At 41.3% G+C, this 18660-nt stretch overlaps 1 protein-coding gene across 6 annotated transcripts in view; it reads left to right on the top strand.

Moving 5' to 3' along the window:
• The first annotated feature begins 757 nt into the window (after positions 1 to 757).
• sipa1l3 (signal-induced proliferation-associated 1 like 3) overlaps positions 758 to 18660 on the top strand; it is a 111983-nt gene continuing 94080 nt past the window's right edge. For all 6 annotated transcript variants that reach the window (XR_009768929.1, XR_009768928.1, XM_061682090.1 and 3 more), the window contains exon 1: positions 758 to 887. The gene's annotated coding sequence lies outside the window, so the exon portion shown is untranslated. The remainder of the gene's footprint in view (positions 888 to 18660) is intronic.

Raw genomic sequence — 18660 nt, 5'->3', positions numbered from 1 at the left:
TGTTTTGGAGTCAAAGTTAGACACATTCAGAAGAGAGACAGTGAGTATATTTGTCAATGGTGCTGCCAGGCAAGAGAGCTAGAGGAAGACCAAAGAGAAGGTTGATAGATGTAGTGAGGGAAGACATGATGGCAGCTGGTTAGAGAGGAGGATGCAGAAGATAGGCTTAGATGGAAAAGGATGACACAACAATCTCCAAGCTGTACCCGATTGCTGCTGCCCATATTGCAGACCTTGCATTTAGGTGAAAACAAAACGTTTGTCAGTGCAATACACTGATGTGGAGGGACCCATGACTTGGTTTGCCTTGGGTCTCCGGAGGTGGGAAGAGGGTCCTAAATCAAATTCTGCTTGAGGCCCCAAAAAGGCCGGCACTGTGCCTTGCAACCACAAAGTGACGCTGTTGACTGATGTGTAGGTAGGAGCTGACCGATAAGCGATCCATTAAGTATGATCATTCGTTGAGCGTTTCTTTTATGGCAGTCGTGCATATTTAAATGCAAACAGAGCTATTTTTACGCCAAAAATCATTGATGATGCGAACAAAAATTCGATTCAATGCAACATGTGCAAATAATGGATTCAATTTGTGCTGTAAAGGACACACGCATAATATTCGCAGATTATTTTCCACCCCACATTTCCAGATGGCCATTCACTGTCCACTCTGCACTCCCAGCCCATTAGTGCTGCCCCTGCCCGTGCGCTGAGTTTGCGCATGCGCAATGAGGTCGAGCACCACTCCGCTCCGCCGTGGTTTCGGTTGAGCATTCTTGGCAACGTCTCGCTCAGGGAACAGCAACTGGAGGCTGCTTTTTAACCATGTCTGGAGTCTAATCTTAATGTCGTTGGAGCCGGAGGACGACCCTAGTCGCAGTTTTATGAAGGTACGAGCTCCTTTTGTTGATCTTTAAAACAGTTTCCATTGGTCCAGCTGGGCTATTTTTTAAGCGGCGAAAAAAGTGGCGAGCGGTATTAGCGAGCTAGGCAAACACTGAACAGGGGGAAACCGAAGCGTCCAACTTTCAGTTAAAAGCTACCCGTAGCGTCTTTACCGAAATCTGAACGTTCCATTTTAAAAAGGCTTCCAACGACTCTTCACGCCACTTTAACCCACAGCCGTTGACTTCAAGATTAAAGAAGTGTGTCGCTTGCCCGGGCTACTTTTATTAACTGCCCTAATACCGTCACCCTTCTTGTCGTTTTGCGCATGCTCACTGCGCTATGCAGATTTCCCGTTTGTAGTTTTTCCCCACCAGAGTTCATCACAGACGCGAGGGTCCAGGCGGGCACAATAAAACTACAACATCCAGACAATGGGAGCTTTGTTCGGGGGGGGTCAACCGGCTTCTAGGACCCCCCCCCCCCACACGGACGAGCGCTGCATGTCGATGAGTACTATTGTGCTGCAATTGGAAGTTGCCGATGGCAGGCGGCGTGGGAAATGTTGTGGCTCTACGTGCTTACACACGTAGTTTGTACAAGTGTGACCCGGTTTACCTGGATGGCTTCGTGCAACATGCTAAAAATTGGAGGATTGTGCTTGTTTTAACGTGTTTGGACGTGCACGTCACAGTGCACCAGTGCCAAAAGACGTGTGTGCTTACAGTATGTTGAATATCTAAACGTGTATTTGGCAAATTATTATATACTCACTGTTTTGTTGCTGCTGTGGTTGTAACACATGAAAGTGATTGAAATTAGGTACACCGACACAAGCTATAGGTTGTTATCGATATTTTTAATACTCTCATTGAGGTGGTTATTCATTTATGCCATGTCAGATACAAGGTATGTCAGAAAAGTACCAGGACTGATGCCACAAACGATATGTAGCTAGTATCTCCCAAAAGTCATTATACACTTTGTTTTTTTCCCTTCAATTTCGTTTATGGGAACCTTTGGGCAGACGTGAGGCCATCAGCATTTGACAATGGCTTCCCTATTAGCACTCGAGCAGTATTGCAAAATTGTTGCCGGGAAATAAGTTTTTCTGTCCCCGACTGCAGTTCTGCACCGGTTTAAGTAGCTTTATGGCCGTCATACTGCTCCAACGTGTAGTATAGTTTTACGCTATCGATGGCATGTTTCTCAAAGTAGGATCTGTTTTTGACAGACCATGCAGCGGAAGACCTGCTACAATCACCACTGATGCAAACACTGAACGGTTAGTGCAGGTGTTCACTCAAAGCCAGGGAAGGTCTATCAGGAGAGCTTCACTGGAACCCAGCAACCACAAAAGATCCAGCAGATTCCTTTTTTTTTTTTTTTTGTCCTTTTCGGCTTTTAGGTCAAGCAGAAAGGAGGATCTGTATCCCTTTTATGCCGGAACAGTTTTACTGTGTCACAGTGGACATTTTAAGATACCACTGTGGTTTCTTTGTATTCTGATGGATATTTGAGAAGTACAGTCATTCAGCCAATCACATTTTTTTTTTAAACGGCAGTGACAGAAAACACAAGAAGCAAAGAGAGTGAAAAAGCAACAAAATAATATCCGAAAAGAAGACAACAAAAGACAAAGCACTATCTGTAAACAAGATAAGGAAAGTAAAGAATTATATACCTAGTACACTGACCCATTGGATTCGAGCGTTGTATGGGTCAGTAGTGCTACACCCTGTGAGGGAAGGACTGGACAATACAGGACAGGGACAGGAGGGGAAGCATTGCAGGACAAGGGGTCGTGGACCCGCCTGTAGACCTGAAGTGTGGTAGGAATGGCTATGTAATTTATACACATCTTCAGGACCAGAGTGTAAGTGAGGGGATACCCAAGAAATTCGCTTAGTTATAAGTTATAGTTATTTAAGTTATTCATCGCAATGAGTAAGTGGCCCCACACCCAGCAAACAAGTCCCAGGGGTGTGTGTCAGAGGACACATGCAAGTGAATTGACACCATTTCGCATGCACTATTACCGTCTACTGTAATTGCCAGCCCACCCAATCGAGAGGGGGGGTCGGGCCCAGGGGTCCACCCAACAGCGGCCCGGTGGACGGGACACATCCTACACCGAGCGATACAGGGTGGTCCACTGGCCCCACCGAGGTGCCCCGAAAACCGGCCACCCGCAGGAGGCCGCAGGGACCCAACGCCACAACCCCCAGCCATCCCCCGCACCCCTAGGAGAGCGAGAAGCCCCCCACCAACCCGCCAGGCCCACAATGTACCCAAACCCCGCCCAGCCCGGTGTCCCCTGTTTGGTGGAAAGGAGGGCGGATAGGGAAGCCCGACAAGGGAACGATAAGGGGGGCAACCCGGAGAGCAGCCACGGGATGCTTCAGAGAGTGATCAAGCTCTCCCTGTACTGACTTCATGTTGTTGAGCATCATATTCTTCCATTTGAAGACTTTAAACAACCTGAAGTCGAACAGATCCTGTTTAAAGAAATTTGCCATGAATAGTGTGAATTGTACTACACATTGGAACAACTTCAGCCGGGGACAGAAAAACCTCTTGCCAGGCGACAATTTTGCAATGCTGCTCCAATGTCAATTGGCGAGCCATGGGCAGAAGAATGATCTGCTTACAAAAACTGCAAAGCCTAAGCTGTCAAATGCCGATGAACTTACATCTTGCCAAATGATATCAGAAACAAAATAGAAAAAAGGAAGTGCATAGTGACTTGTGCCACCTGTATACACACCATGTCAGATGTCCATATGTCCCATTGAAAGGTCCATTTATTGAACCCTCGCTATTCGCAGGGGTTAGGGACAACTCCCAGACAAGAATAGCGAAAATTCAGAAGGAATGGACGCCCACCCCAAAACCATTTATAACTACCTATGTTACTAGTTTCAACCAAAAATATTCACCAAACTGTTCTCCTAAAACACTGTACTATCACTTCAAACTTATCTTATAACATTACCCTTAAAAATGAATGGAGGGCAGATGATTTGATTGGGAAAATATTAGGGATGCATCGAAATGAAAATTCTTGGCCAAACCCGGAAACCGAAAATGAGGAAACCAAGGTCAGAAACCGAAAACTGAAACACAGAAATTATTATGCCACTTATTAGTAAAATTGCATTTATGGCTATGTCTGCAGAGCTCCTAACCTATAGAAATTCACCTCCAGAACAATTTGTCTGAATTTCCATATTTTTTAAATTATGTCAAGAACATTACAATTATTGCAGTATATTATGTAATAGGATGAAAATAATTCTGCATACTGTTTGATTGCACAACATAATCATTACTCTATAATTGCAATTGTTAATAAATTATAGCTTCATTATTTATTTTAATGTATTTATTGCATCAACCTTGTAGTGGCGTATGCAGTTGCAACCTGAATCAAAGTATATGAGATTTCAACATGTCAATAGTGGTCCAGACCTTTGTCCGCGTCATCTTGAGAAGTTCACCACTCTGCTTTCTCTGGCATCAACCCCACAAGGAGGCTCGACTATGTGTCGGACTATTATACTCGAATCTTAGGGCATTAAAGAAAGTGCAAATAGTTGTTTTTGTCATTGAATAGTACATTAGGTTCTACAGAAAAAAATTTGAATGGTGAATCACATATTGGTTGTGTTGATTCTAAATTATGCTGCATAGGCAGGCACTTGGGATGAAGAAAATATGAACGTAGTACACGGGGATTTACACGCGGGAGTGCAGTAACAACTTTGTAGTTGGAACAGATAGATGATTGTGATGATAATGTGCTAGTGCAGAAATAATCCTTTTAACGCTATGCGCTCTGTGAAAACTGATTTTTACTTGTTACAAAAGGAAAATCTGTTTACTACTGTATATGCTGTTTAACAGTGTCATGCAGCACACAGTAGTAGCATGAAGGTCCGACACAATTTGTTCAACTTTAAAAAATAAAAATACCAAAAAAAAAAATTCCCTTTTGAAAGGAATTTGATTTGGAGTATTTTACCCCAAAGTCCATACAAATTAACACTCAGTGTCGCTGTTTTTGCCACAATTCTCGCAGTTAATCTGTGGACTGCAACAGGACTCGAGGCAGCTGAATGGAATTCATCCATAATTAATCCATAAATGTCAGTCACACCTGGGCTTTTCCTTGCTCAGACATGTCCAAATCTCCTCATTGAAAAAATGCTCATGAAAAACTCTGGTTATAATGGAACCAGAGGCAGCAGTCATCTATTCTATCAAATATCAGACTGATAAAATAACTAAAAACATTCAAATATAACAACACCTTGCACTAGTGCTTCATTGGGTATCTCCTCGAACAAAGCATTTTTTAATGAAGTAAATGGAATTTTGCCAACCCAAGTGGCACCTGTAACCATGATGTGAATCTCTGATGTATGGCTGCCTCGGGTGACTCATCAGCTTTTGACTTTGTTCTGTTCTGTACACAAGCAGCTCTGTCGTGCCTATCCCGTGAGTGAGCAATCAAATCTCTCCATAGGGGCGCCTTGTGAGATTTTTTTTCAAGGCACGACAGTGAGCATTTTGGCATCAAGGCCGCTTTTAGCTCTCCCTCCCTGACCACCACTCTTTGGCAGACCTCGTGGTGTTTGTTAAAATTAGATTGTTTTTTCCTTGGGTTAGGAATCATTGTGCAATCTAGCATCTTAGTTAAATAAAGGCTAATAGAAATGGATGATTTTAAGTGAGGCCACATACACGCGTAAATCAGCATGCATCACAATTTTTAGAGAATCTTCCTCACACAGCGAGGAAGACACCTTAAGCCACAGGTGCCATCTGGACTATGTCATTGTAAACTGTTGTGTTGTGTTTAAGATGAACATTTACTGTCATTTTTAAATTGATTTCAAGAGCTCAACCCTTTGCTCTTTACAACACCATAATACCATTTTAGCAAATGTAGTCATCCCTTGACCCATTAGAAGGAAAAATGGTGGTGTATTAAATTTTAATGGAAAACAGACCATGTGTGATTTTACTTTGTAGATATAATTATTTTAAGACTTTATTTTCACAATAGTTTTAACAATTAAACAGATGCAGCTCATGGGAGCCATCATGTTGTTGTTCTTTAGAGAAAAAAATAGTTGAGATGGACAACTTGGTTGCAGACAAATATTGTCTCATTATTTTGTCTCAATGCTTCTACAATATTTTGACAAACTCGTAAGTTCCTAAAGATCAATTAATTGACTAAATCCAGACAGAGTTTGCCATACTTTTACAGTTCAAGACCCAAATTAGAAATCTGAGTTTTTTGTCGGGATCGACCCATAAAATATTTTACACCGTCGCTGTTGACCGGGAACCTCTTATGTCCAACTATGGTCAATTTAATATTTCTTCAGAAATCGATACCAATGGTCAGTCAGCACATGGTGTGTTATTTGTCCAAATTAACCAATCTAAAGTGTCAGCCATGAAGGTAAATTTGCGTGCAGATTAATTCTGCCTGCTGCACTGTCTAGTAAGCTTATTGTCTTTTTTTATTGCATTACTCATTGCTCTTTCACCTTTGAAATAGAGTTTGCAAAGATGTCGTAACCACAGTTGTTAGCTTTTGTCAAGTATTAAAACTTTTTGCTGGGGGGTTCAGCTCAAATGCAGACTTTGAAGGGTTGGCGGTGGTGACCTGCCCATAAAATACTAATCGATGACAGTGTAATAAATTAGTTATTTACTTAGGGAATTAAATTTGCCATTGAACATGAGTATGGGGAGGTGTTGTGTTGACGTTGGTGCACAAAAATGTATAATAGCAACATAAACTGGAATACAAACTTTAATAATGGGATGTTTGGTAACACAAGCAAGATGGTGTTTTTTTTTTTGATGACCTGAAAAGCATTGGATTTGGAGCATCAAGGATTCTGCCCGACAGTGACGATATACTGTTCATAAATGAATGATAAAACAGAAGAGATATCTACAATGACAAACATGAATGGGGGAAAAAAAGCAATTGCGTGCCTTATTGATGAGCATTTTACTCAATACAATAAAACCTGCACAGCAACTAATTTTTAGGGTCCCAGAGTAAGTTTGGTAAACCTTGAAAAAAAAATTATTATGCCCATCCTTTGCTAAGCACCGTCATTTACAGTCATATCCTCTAAGGACATATACAGAGCTTGATGGGATTGATTGCAATTTTTTCATAATTACCCCGCTGTTGTGAGCCACGCTTACATGCCTTAATCACGGCCTACGTGGGTTTTAAATGTAACTAAAGCCGTAAAATATTCTGCCATACCATCAGTCTAATGTGAACAAGTATGCCATACCATCAGTCTAATGTGAACAGGTAGGGCCGTTAGACTGAAGTGCAGTTGAAGGTGAAATAGCATTTGGCCATTAACAGTATTGCTGCAGCATGTTGCACTTTGTGTGATGCATGTATCTCCTGTGAGGCTCCGATCCATAAATCATCGTGCCCTGCTGTGTCAACAGGTCAGTGATTTACACAAAGAGACGTGTCTCTGCTTTATGGCCACCTAGCCAGCTATAAAACACTGACCAAACAGACAGAATTGAGAATTTCCTCAAGGTGTTTGCCAATCTGTGCGGAGGAGCATTGCGAGTATCACACTTCTACATGTAAATAATCTCAACAGACCCTTTCTGCATTAGTCCTAATATAAAGGCTGGTGTACGAGTCAATGGCTCGAACAGATGTGGCAAAAATCCCAGACTGCATCCTCCTTCCTCTGACTTCCCTGTGCCGGTCATGTTCGACTGGGGTAAATATAGCCTGTTGCTTCTTGCTGGAGGATAAACACAGATGTCGAGGCGACGTTACTTGCCACAGGTCGGCTCCATGTCCTCCCACTGGTCAGCTCCGGCCGCAGAGTGAGAGCCATGCGTCCATCCACAAGACACTTCAAATGCAAAACCAGGGGTTTTGACTGAAATATGGGGCAGATGTGCAGCCACTGGGAACGTACAGACTACCAGACAAAGGGTCATTTATTTACTCATGCCTCACATGAAGTTGCCTCAGGAACATTTCCATCGGCAGAATAACCAATATTATATATAACACTTGACAACTCCATGACAACGCTTCATACTGTATCTTCATCTCTGTATTATGCGGGCTTTTGTCATAAGGGAAAAGTGATGTCAAAGGCTCCAGAAATCATTTATGATAAAAGCACCAGTTGTTCATTCATTCTTCAGGGAGGAGGCCTTGTTCTGGACGCTTGCAATTTTGAAGCATTCATACATCCATTGATATGAACTGTCACAGTTAAGAAGGGTATGTGTGTCTTCATTGTATGACACCTTTTTCGTTGGCTTTTTGCAAAGTGTCTAAGTGTTCCACCTGCTTCAGAGCTGACATAAGGCTTTACCAATGGGGCAATGAGTAACAGGTGGCCTGTGTTTTTGTATGTGTATATGTGTGAGAGTGCCTTTATGTCGCAGACTCGACACTATGGAAGCAGGAAATCCTGTGCATGACAGTTCGGGCCTCCATCTGTTTTTATTGAGAGAACAGGAGGAGTGAATTAACCAAGTTCCTAACTTCAACGTGCTAACACACACACACACACACACACACACACACCATCATTTAACCAATGTCATGTCCAAAGGTCACTCGCAATCTATTTGTAGTTTGACTATTAAGACCCTGTTACAGCCACAGATGATGCAATCTTGTCATCCTCTGGTTCCTTGTGTGAAATGTTATGCTGCATTATTGCTACGCATCATTGCACAGTGCTTATCAGTTTTAGCTGGTGTAACAAAATTATTTTTTAAGAAAAAAAACAAGAGATAGGCAGTGGAGAGCATTTTTCGACATGTTTTGTCTTCGACAGACCCTTTACAAAAAATTTGAATATCATGGAAAAGTTAATTTATTTCCATAATTCCATTCAAAAAGTTAAACTTTCATAGATTATAGATTCAGGGCCCACAATTTAAACAATTACGTAGTATTTATTTGTTTATTTTTACATAATTTGGGCTTCTCACAAAACCCACAAAATCAGGAATTAAAAAAATTAGAATACTGTGAAGAAATCACCATTTACTTCTCAGTTTTTGTAGTAATGAAAGAAAGAAATTAGGGTACATTATATCAATCAAAATATGGTACTTTCAAAACGATATGTTAATCTTCAATACTTGGTTCAATACATCGAGGCAGTGATCACTTTGCTTTAATCACTGCCTTTTTTTTTGGTGCTTCTGGCGGTATGTATGGGCAGGGGCCAGGTCCTCCTGGAAGATGAACATGAAGCCCTCTAAAACATTCTGATAGGCTGTTGCGGTGACCTTGGATTCAAGAAAGCAGAGTTTCACTGGAGTTTCAATTGATATGCCAGCCAGCCTCCATAGCTATGAACCTTTTGATTGGTCATCTGGCCAGCTGTCAAGTCTGCAGTCTTCCCCATATTGTACCCAACTGAGACAATTGAACCAAACTGAAGCAATTTAATGACACCTGGGGAAACCTGTACAGGTGCTTTAAGTTCAGTAAATGATTAAATGATTGATGATAAATGATTAGTGTGCGACACTCAAGTTTAAAACATTTATGGCCTGCAAAATTTGGGCTGATTTCTTCACAGTATTCAAATTTTTTGAATTCCTGGTTTCGTGGGTTTTATGAGCTGGAAGCCAAAATTATGTAAAAATAAACAAATAAATACTTGAAATTGTTTAAATTGTGGGCCCTGAATCTATAATATATGAAAGTTTAACTTTTGGAATGAAATAATGGAAATAAACCTTTCCATGATATTCAAATATTTTGGAAAGGGTCAGTATATATTGTGACTGCTACATTAACATTACAATATACGAGCTCTCTATAATCTATAGTCTAGATCTTTAGTTAATATCTAGACTTTACACCGATCTGATCGGCCTGATCGGTATCAGCCGATAATAAGCATTTTATGCTGATCGGCTTTAATGACATAATTCGCCGATCCATTGATCGGCTCTGCAAAAGACATTTACTCCACGTCGCCATTGTGTACAGTATATTTGAATCCAAAAGCTAGTTTATTTTTAGCCTTGTTGCGTGTCTTTTGACGTAGAACTGTAAATATCTGACAACCAATAAAGTTTTTTGAAAAAAAGATGTCGGCGGTTTGTGACACACAACACGTAATGCCTGGATCAGACTACAAGAAAAATTTGGTCTTTCATGATTGCACTAACGTCAGACTACCGCAATAAAATCTTGTATTCCGATACCACCGCATCCCGTCTTTTACGATCCCTGGGCTTTATCTTGTCAACTCAAACGTGACCGGATGCACTCGTTACCATGGCGACGATATCGCAACGCGTGTATTATAAGAACAAAATGGGGGAAAGTGTGTGCTGGTGGTCACCGGTGCTCGGGAGATTATGTTCGTTGAAGGCTTGCTTGAGGTATGTTCACGTACTTTTAATGCGATACGGCTCGCAAGCAGGCAACAAAATGTTACGTAGCCTAGCAAGCTAGTGCTAGCACTAACGGTTGTAAGTAAACATCCCAGCATTCTGTTGAATCATGCACTATAGTTTTGGTGTGTGTGAAGTAATTACAATAAAGTAATTCAATTACAGTAAGATAGCATCCATTATTTCTGTTATGTTGTAATGTTGGTTTGACCTGACTTATTAGAATACATTACCTGACTAGAGCAGTGATTTCCAACCTTTATGGAGCCAAGGCACATATTTTACAATAGAAAAGTCTCACGGCACACCAACAAACAAAAATGTCGCAAAATGTGGATACATTAATTACTGTATCCTGCCATCTAATAGAAGACCATTCATTTGTTCTGTCTGTCACTATGCCTCACTGGCATAAATAGATGAACATCCACCCATCCATCCATTTTCTGTACCGCTTATCATCACTAGGGATGAGGGCGTGCTGGAGCCTATCCCAGCTATCTTCGGGCGAGAGGCGGGGTACACCCTGAACTCGACAAAGATACATTATTTATTGTAAATAGATTTTTTTTTAGCAATTAAGTACACAAGTATATACAGTTAATGATCAAGTAATTTAAATAGACACATTGCTCCATCTTGTGATCGGATCGGTGATCATTTTTTTAAACTCGGCAATTTGTGATCGGCCCTAAAAATCCTGATCGTTTAAACCCTAGTAATATCCCAAAATTATCTATATTTGTGGTTGCCTTGTTTAATCTGTATTAAGCGTGGCAACCAAAATAAAGTAAAACCTTGGTTATTCTGATTAATCCGTTCCAAAAAGTCTGACCAAAACCAAATTGTATATTAAAAAATGAAAAAATATTTTCCCATAGGAAATAAGATAAATCCAATTAATCTGTTTGAGACATCCCAAAATATGAACCAAAACGTTTACCTTTATTGAAGACTCTGGATGGTATGTGTAAAACTGCGAGGGGAGATGGAGGTTGAGGTTATTGTGAGGTTATTGTTTGAAAGGTAATCCGCCCTTTTTTTTTTTTTTTTTAACTTTGCTATGAGTTTTTTTTATTCAATTCTATAGTGTTTCTCTTCTTCTTTATCAAATCATGTTACACCTTACATCCTGACGAGATCATCCATGAGTACACCATTTTTTTCGTCCTTTGCTACAAATTCTTTCTTGAATTCCATGGTGTTTCTTGTCTTCATCCATTGGCCGGCACTTAAAACTTTCCACTGTGATGAAAAGAAACGTCAAGCAGAACAGTGACTTTGACGCTAATCATTTTTTGCTTTTGTGAAACCTCAAGCTATAAAACAACAAAAACAAGATGGAGAAAGGACTTTTGTTATAAATTTTTTTTTACAGACATACAACTATGAAACGCACCGTGAACAACGCTGACTCACCACATGGCTGGAGTTGAACATCGGTGGCTTTTTTTCACGGCAGTTGTCATTCACGCCAGCTTTTCTCACGATCGCGACACACACTTTCTGCTTCCTACCGTGACACATACTCTTGTTTATACCATACATATACTGTACATACTTCGCTTGAGTGTGAGATGCCTGAACTTGTCTGACTTCCGTGTTGGCATTTCTCTCCCTAATAATCAACATAACAATCTGAGATTCACCGCCTAATCTTTATCTTCTACATAAAAGCTGTGCTGATCTCAAATCCAAAGCGACGGAATGGTGCAAGGTTCTGTTAGTTATTACAGTGGTTTACAAACCAGTATTTTAACACACAAGCTGGGAAAGACCCTTTTCCACACCCACACATTGAAAAACGTACTTGACGAAATTATACGTCGGTGGCAGTAAACGGTTGGGTTTACAGTTGACGAATGCACATGGGGTGCTTTGTGTGGGCGCTCGATTCCCTGAAATTAGTGGCCAACTTTGGTATGGTATTTTCAATTTTACGAAAACCAAAAGAATGTTCGAAAACTGGGACAAATTTTGTTGAACAAAATGTTGGAAACTGGGGCACATGAAAACTTAGGTTCCACAGTATTAGAAATGCCTCTTGTGATGATGCAATGCAAACAGATGTCATTCCATGGTACCAAATGAAGTCTTCAGTGGGTGTAATTTTGCCAAATTTGCAGCTCATATTTGTTCGAACATGTGAGCCGTTAAGTTGATTACGCTCCAGTATATAGTTTTCCCCATCTTGACCACATTTTTGTTTCCCGCTGCAAAGCAATAAAAACCCTTTATAGTCCCCTCATGTGAAATAGCATCAGTGTTTTAGTTTTCTTCTACTGGAGGTCGAGCTGTTAGACAGGAAGTGTGTGCGGTGAGATGTGAATCATGGGCTGTGCATCAAGGAGAGCCTAGCTGTGTCCTTTAGATTGAAGAGATTACTCACAGCCAATTCATGACAGGATGTGAGGAAACCAGAAAAATGTCTTTGGTCTCTAGTGTGATACTGCATTCAAATTCCTTCCTAAATGTTTGCTGGCATCATTTTACTTTCACTCACCTTCGTTTCAAGAGATGAGATGTCAGTTCCTGATTGGGGGAAATGTTGATAAAAGGGTGCCACATAAATGAATGTCAAGTTCAATGTTTTTACTTAGTGACAGTTTCACACAGATAAGTTTAAACATTTGTATCTTTTATGTTTTTTTTTCTGTTTTTGTGAAAAGTTTTATTATGCAACATTAAAAATATGTTTTCCGTTTTATTTGCAGCAGGCGTACATTCATATGGTCGCCTCTTCACAACCCACTTCAGTCACGACTGCCGACTGTCCAGCCATTGTCTTAATGCTAATTAATGCAGCATGTGGTCATTCCACAAATGCCTCATGTTCCACTTTTTATGTTACTGTATTGAAACAGTGAATTCTCTCACCGCCTCATTTCCAAATCAGATTTGTCACTGTCACGAAGGCGTTTAATGCCATGCTTTCCACACAAGCGTCATTGAAGCAGTGAAAGAGTATGGTATGTTAATCTTGCTGCTGTGAAGGCATGCTTGTATCGATAATATCTTCAGTGAACAGGAGTTCTTCCTTTTTGAAAAGAAAAGCCACGGAGAGAGAGGAATCCCCCCCCCCCCCCCACTGGCATGTGGTCACCATGATTTACCTTGAAATTTTTGTACGCTGCTTTATTTATATTTGGTGGAAACGTCACATTTATACGCTGATTTTACTTTAGCGCCTGTTGCACGTTATTTCTTTCATAAGTTAAGACTAACTTGAGCTTTTTGAACAAGACGTTTTCCTGTGCTGAGAATTATTTTGTCTTGCATGTTACAATGCAAAGCCATTGGATGGGCATAATAATCCATTACCTGGTTAATTGATTTTGTGAAATTCAGTAAATTGAATGAAATTGATTGTTTATAAATACCACCTTGAAGCAGCTAAGGTATAAATAAGGGAGCATACCTCTTCAGGCACTGTTGAGTTGTAGTTGCTGTCTAAAGAAGGACATTATCTCAACTATGGAAAGTAGTGCAACTGCAGGGTCACTACTTGCTATTGTACTATAATTCAAAACAAATATCACTGAAGGGCTGGGCGATTAAGCTGTTGACAACACAGTTGGAGTTTACTGTAAACTAAACACAACAAAAATAATTATACACGTATACAGTATTTAAACACAACAAATCCTTCATTTTACCTTTGTTCCCGAATATTGCCAGCTTAAAGCTAATACACAATGAAAAACCTTATTGACGGGCTAATAAAAATTAGTATTAGAAGTTACGGGAGTGATTTACTTTCAATTAACAAATACCCACACACATTGAGCCTCGCTACTTGATGGTATGCGACACAGCATTCCCTCGTCACGCTTTCGCATTACACACACAATGAATTGGTTCATCCACGGCACACTGCGCCCTACTAAATTCAGTGAAAAGGCTTTTACGGTCGAATGTACGCACGCACACATGCACTGCCTGTCTTTTCCTCCGCTGAACCCCTGAGACTGACTCACCGAACCCCCGGGATTCGATCGAACCCAGGTCTAAGCAGACGCAAAAATATACATTCTCTCTCTTCTCTGTTACAGGTGAGCGTTTATTCTGTAATTGACAGCTGACGTGAGGATTTAAGGCTGTTGGTCAGCTAGTGTTTGTGGCTGCCTTTTGATGGCCATGCATAGCACTTGTGCTTTTGTTTTATATGAGGATAGACTTGTTTATTTTGCAAGTGATCATGCTATCGGTCTCATTTTTAATAAAATATTTCCACACACTTTCCACACAATGCGCCACTGCTAGTCTGCTGTGTGGACCCAACACTTGTTGCTTTCAGCGTGGTTTCTGTGCTTGTTTAAGCTAAAACGTGATTGGCTAACTATCAACTCCAAGCTCTAACTCTCATTGCAAAGTGGCAAAGTCAATGTGTCGACGAGTCTGTTCAATCCCTTGTGCAGAATGCATTCCCTACCAAAAAGTCTGTGCTTCTTTGAATGTGAGAAAGCGCTCCTAAGTTTACGTAACTTTCAGCAGTGGAGGAAGAAGAAAATGACACAAGTTTGGGTGTTTCTCCATCCAAAATTGGGCGTCGTATTTATCGTGGGAGAAAATCAGACTGACAAGCTGACAACTTAGAGAGAGGTAAATGGCGATGGAGGAGGTGGACACGGAGTCTAAAACAGAGGTACAAGCCAAGCCATGTGATACCTCCTCTTTTTCCCCTCCCTTTTTCCCTTTTGTGTGTTTTGCCCATGACCTCTGCAGCCAAGTTGTGATTAGATAACCGTTTGCTTGTGTGTTAGGTAAAGCGTCACTTCAGAAATGACAATAATGAGGCAAAAATGCAGGGAAAAAAAATCTGATGAAGAGGTGTGATAGGAAACACTGTACATGTGATCCAATCCTCTCTAGTGATAGGCGAAATCCTCAGAGGGGAAGATGGAGTGACTGTACTAATTTGTATGAACTTGTGGGTAGAAATACACCGCCTATTGTCTGGCTGCGTCTCTGGAGATGGTGTGTATTGCTGAGTGGATTTCCTCATTGCAATGAGCTTTATTAATAAAAAGGCAAAAAGGGGAGAACAGTGTATGTTTTGTCTGTGCAGGCTACCAGGTGACTGCGTGTTTGCTGAAGGTCACTCCTATCAGCCCACTGGTGCTATAAACTTGTTTGACCCACTTTTATTTATGTATTTATTTATTTTTTTGCTCAAAGGCCCTTTATCTTCCATGATAACTTACCCCTTGCCAGCTCAACCCCCACCTTTTACACTCACACCTCTGCTACTTTTTTCATCAGCCCAGACAGATTTCTTTCTTGAATGCAGATGCACTTGACATAATGTGCATATGCACACTCGCATGCAGCAGTGCCAGAAGTGAGCTATTTTTCCAGAGTTTCCCACGTCTGAATCCGACAGCAAAGCCGGCAGCTCCACAGGGAACTTGTGGACTGTGTTTTTTGTTTCAGTCCTGCTTGGCTCAGTCCCCTTGTTTCCACGATTGGTACCTTTTAAAGACTATCGCAGGTCATCAAACATTTCCCGTCTACGCCTGGAGAACAAGTAGGCCAGTGTCTGCCTTCCAGAGCGCACACACGCGTGCAGCTGAGTGTGGGTGTGCATGCATGCACGGCTGTGGAACCACACCCTGGACAGTCTCTTAACCAAACACCAAGAGAATGAGAAAGGACCTCTGGATGGATCGAGCTTCTTGTGACAGCGGCGTGCCACTGACTAGGCCTGTGAGAGAGATGAAGTGGACACGACAGAGATCCAGCGGTCCATCTGCTCAGAAGAGAGCCAATTTTTACTTGGCCAAATTCCTCTTCAGAGATGCCTGTCTAGATGCCTGGGATAGTTTTAAAGGGCTGAGATCATTCTCAGGGTGAATAACTCCCTCTTACCTCCTCTTTGTGATTGATTCTCTGACCTTGCGATCAACGTGTACATAAATTACGTCAACTGCATTAGAACCATATGGCGCTTTTAGGCGCAGGTTGGCCTCTGGATTTCTTTGCCAAAGAGAGAGTACATTACTCGATTTGTCTTTTTAAAAGTCACTGCCAGTTGAAAGGAACCACACCTTGTTCGTGTAACCCTCTTTCAGATGAGAAAAAAAAACTCTTCTAATATCTTCACAGTGGACTATTCATGTAGACACACCACCTGCCACCCATTTTGCAGAAGCATGTGTATTTGTTTTTTTGGCTATGAAAACATAATAGTTTGGAAATTGTTTCGTATGCACTTGGCCTACTTGGTAGTTTTACACAAGACCGTTTTTGTCCATTCATTGACATTAAAACAGTGCTTGAAAACAAAAGTCTCTGAAGGCAAAAGTGTCACCATTTCTGTCAAAAAGCACAGTAAAAGGGGTCCTCAATTCAAGGCTGAGTTCTGGTCCACCGTGGCGACATAACCTGAATTTGTAAGTCTGAAGACGCCAATGGCTTTCACTACTATATTGTCTCTGTCGGGCAGAATCCTCACATGTGGCATCAGAGTTACCGGTAGCTTTTTTTGTAAACGCTATCTGCTAGTCAACGCTACGGCATGCTCCCAAAGGAAATAAAACTGTTGAAGCTTCAGCGAACAAAAAGCTCTACTGTCGATAATTGATTGATCATTGATAATTTTTTGTGTATTTATGTTTACCTTAGTGTGAGGCTTCTATAGTACTGTATTAGCTAATATGTGTGAAAGGCAACCACATACGGCGCCGCTGAGTGAAGTGCAGGCAAAATGAAAGGCGACGAGGAGACCTTTTTCGCTTGTGTAAACATTATGCCAACGAAAAATATTTTGACATTGCCTATTCTGTTTTGGAGCTTCTGGATGATTAAAGGCTGATGATTTATTTTTTGTTGTATTTGTTAGCCTTCCACTAAGAAAGCACAAAACCTTCTTTTAAATGTGGGATACGAGCTCAGAATGTTTCATGTGCAAAACCACAGAGACGACGAGTTGCTGCCGTCTTCCTCGCTATCCCTAATCAAGTAGCCGACCTCACAGGTAAAAGTGGCTTGCTACGTGAAATCACCATGAGGAAATGAGGAAAAAACAAGACAATGTTGTGGTGACTTGATTTAGTTTTGTTTAAAGACGTCAGCAAAATGTAAATGATTGTGTCTTATGGTTTTGAAAAAAGAATGACTAGTCGGGCTCGACTGAGCGAACATAAATAGCTATACTAGCTACCCATTAGACGGGTCAATATTGACCGCAAGTATTGACGTGGATGACTTTGCTTCAATGATAAGACTCAGCTAGTTCAGTGAATTTGTTTTGGTGTGACTTCAGTAATCTTGTAAATAATCTAGTCCTTTTGCGTAGAAATAAACAGGACGGAAGTCCTCGGTGGGCTTGGTCCTGAAAACCGGAAGTGTGTGGCATAAACCCCATTGGTGGAAAGTAATCTGCATGCAAACTTAGCTTTGGAGATGACAGGCTTCCATTTGCACCAAAGCATTACAGCTTTTTATTGTGAAACAAAATGGAGAATTTTTACTTGTGCTTTCAGTCTTGAGGTGATATCATGCTGTGAGGCTCTCATGGCGTGAGGTAGAGGTGGATTTACAGGAATTCTCAGACAGTTGAAGTGCCCAATAGAGTTAGTGATTTGCTCTCAAGCCATTTTAAACACCTTATATTGTTTAATCATTTGTAAAAATAACAGACCAAGCGGTGACTGACCAATTTTATCGATTTGTGAAAGGCTATGAAATTTTGCAAATTTGGGCATATGTGATTTCTGCCCAACAGCGATGATACACTGACAGCAGTAGTTATATCATAATTACAGTAAATATTTGTGCTGTAAGTGTGACAGACGAATTTAAGGTTGAGGTGGGACTGCATCAGGGATCAGCCCAGGGCCCCTTCCTGTTTGCAGTGGTGATGGATAGGCTGACAGATGAGGTTAGACTGGAATCCCCGTGGACCTTGATGAATGAGAGGGGTGGTGGGGGAAGAGTGAGGCTACAGGGAGAAGAGATAGCAAGGGTGGAGGACTTTAGATACTTGGGGTCAACCGTCCAGAGCAATGGTGAGTGTGGTCAGGACGTGAAGAAACGGGTCCAAGCAGGTTGGAACGGTTGGAGGAAGGTGTCAGGTGTGTTATGTGACAGAAGAGTCTCTGCTAGGATGAAGGGCAACGTTTTATAAAACAGTGATGAGGCCAGCCATGATGTACGGATTAGAGACCGTGGCACTGAAGAGAGAACAGGAAGCAGAGCTGGAGGTGGCGGAAATGAAGATGTTGAGGTTCGCTCTCGGAGTGACCAGGTTGGATAAAATTAGAAATGAGCTCATCAGAGGGACAGCCAAGGTTCGATGTTTTGGAGACAAAGTTAGAGAGA

The sequence above is a fragment of the Phycodurus eques genome, chromosome 7 (assembly GCF_024500275.1).
Source record: "Phycodurus eques isolate BA_2022a chromosome 7, UOR_Pequ_1.1, whole genome shotgun sequence".
Lineage (NCBI taxonomy): Eukaryota > Metazoa > Chordata > Actinopteri > Syngnathiformes > Syngnathidae > Phycodurus > Phycodurus eques.
This window is presented reverse-complemented; position numbering and strand designations above follow the sequence as displayed.